At 31.1% G+C, this 2469-nt stretch overlaps 1 non-coding gene across 1 annotated transcript; it reads right to left on the bottom strand.

Annotated features, from left to right (window-relative positions):
* Positions 1 to 1532: 1532 nt before the first annotated feature.
* Positions 1533 to 1604, bottom strand: LOC113198907 (small nucleolar RNA SNORD56). Its single transcript, XR_003302905.1, has one exon. It is a non-coding gene; the product is annotated as a small nucleolar RNA SNORD56 (small nucleolar RNA).
* Between the last annotated feature and the right edge of the window lie 865 nt (positions 1605 to 2469).

Here is a 2469-nt window from a genome sequence, read left to right as displayed (position 1 = left end):
TGGTTGCCTAGCATGTGTGAGGCATTGGGTTTGATTCTCAGCACCACATTAAAATAAACAAATAAAAGCCTTCTATTCATTTACAACTCCCAAAATATAAAAAATAAAACAGGCAAGACAAATTTGTGATCATGGATATTTGTATAGTGGTTTTCTGTAGATGGGAAGAGACTACCTGGAAAAGTCAAAAAAGAACTATTGGGAATACAGGAATGTTGGTTGGGATCTAGTTTTCCCATTTGTATACATATGTCAAAATTCACTGAATAAGAAATAAGAAGAATATTAAAATATATAATATGTATACTATGAAGTGTCTCAATATTTCATACAAATTCCTTACCAAGACTTATAAATGCCCTACTAATGCTCTTGGCTCTAGCCTGATGCTTTCATTTTGGTCTGTGGTTCTGGGTACATACCACTCACAATGAAGTCCTATACTTGGGTAGGATCTTGTCCAGGATGTTCCCTGCATATGGTATGATGTTAACTCAAACAATTGTAAATTCAAATTTCACTCCTCATAGAAAATTCTCAGTGAAGCACATTCTATTTTTGCATTCTGTTTTAGTTTCCTTTTAAGTTATAACTTCACCTAGTATTAGAGTACACACATCTTTGTTTATTGAGATATTTTCTGCTGTCTCTTCTGTCTCTTCTGTTGATGAGCCATTGGTTTGTTGCCAGGTTTGAATTATTTTATATAAAGTGTCTATGAGCATTATTTTGTAAGGTTTTTTTTGAGACATATGATTGATGATTTTGGAGTACCCTGCTGTTTCTCCAAGAGCACAGGGAATTTGTTTTTGGTATATTTTTAGGTAAGTATTATCTTTGAACTATAGCAATTATTCAATAAGCATCCTTTGCATGACCAAAAGAATCAGTGAAGGCAAATCATTTATAATAGTATCTGCACAAAATATTGATAATGCAAAGTTGAACAAGATATAAACCATGTTGGGACGGAGATTTGATACAAAGTAAAGTAGGGAATTAAATTAGTAAAATGTGTGAATTATGATTAGTGTGTAATATTAAATTTTAATACAGCATATTGTGTTTTACTCAAACATCAGTGATAATGAGGCTAAGTTTTGCATAATTTATTAAATAATTTTCCACCTGGTGGAATAAGAAAATATATGATGCATATTATATTATATAATTTTTGATATTTCAGTCAGAAAATGCTAATTTTTTAACCTTCTTAGAAACATTCACTCATTTTTCTATTTTCTATGTATTACTTTTCTGTGTTACTACCTTTTCTGGAGCCTCAACCTTTTCATTTCAAGTTGGACTCAGTCCATTTACCTCCACAGTAGACTGAAAATAATGGACACATGACCTAATTTTGGACAGTCAGTGTATTCTACTTCTTGCATTCAGTAATTGATATATAGCACTGATGTTAAATCAATGAATGTTATTTCTGGGAATATTAAGAACAAGGAAGGTATTATTTTTACCAGGATTACTAGCTATAAAGGTGTTGTAATTCTGTAACTCTTCGGTTTTTTTTTTTTTCACTCAGATTCAAAGTATCAACACTCACTAGGTGAATTACTATTGATGGAAAATATTAACTATCATTGTAGTTGGGGGTTATTTTGCCAACATATGAGAACAAAGTTTCTGAGAATTAACCCAAAAGAGCATATGGGCCAACAGAAATGGAGAAGAGTCCCTTACCCGATGACATTATTTGAATTCTTGATTCAGCTATGACTATATGAAACCCATTGCATTCCTTAAATTCCCAAATAGCATAATTCCAAATTTTTTATTTTTGAAATTAAGGTAGTTGGAAAAAGTAAAACAACAACCAAAAAATACTCTTCTGAAATTTCTAGAAATATTTTTCTACAGTTCTAAATGCATATTTTGGTATTGTATGGGGAGCTATTTTGATATTTCCTGTGAGGAGCCCAGTTTATAAAATGACTGATGAACTCATTCAAAAGGAAATATCTCAGATCTAAGAGTGTGTTTTCTATTGGTAGTATAAATGACAATGTCAGCAAGAATGCTTTTTGTGCGAGTTATTACTCTTATTTCTCACATAGAGAAAGGTGGTTTCTTTAGGAAATCGAGATAACAGTCTTGAAGTGTTCTTGTACCAGAAAACACTGACTGGAGAGCAGGTAATGGAAAGGAAAGAGTATGTATAAATATACAGAGATACATACATGAATAATAGACCCATGAAATCAATGCAAATTAATCTGAGCATTCTCTCTACACTCTGTAGAGTTTTTCTGAAACTATTTCTATATAGAATTTATAGACAATATCAAAACAGTAATTTTAATTGCATTAATATGTGCAAGTTTGATCTAAAAATATTAATCATATATATTTAACTTCTTTTTTTTTTCAGTTGCTGAGGACAGCTGGAAAGCCTATACTAAACACAGTTTAAGTACTGAGAAAATATTATACAATATTTACTGAACGTCTTAT

The sequence above is a fragment of the Urocitellus parryii genome, chromosome 8 (genome assembly GCF_045843805.1).
Source record: "Urocitellus parryii isolate mUroPar1 chromosome 8, mUroPar1.hap1, whole genome shotgun sequence".
Taxonomy (NCBI): domain Eukaryota; kingdom Metazoa; phylum Chordata; class Mammalia; order Rodentia; family Sciuridae; genus Urocitellus; species Urocitellus parryii.
This window is presented reverse-complemented; position numbering and strand designations above follow the sequence as displayed.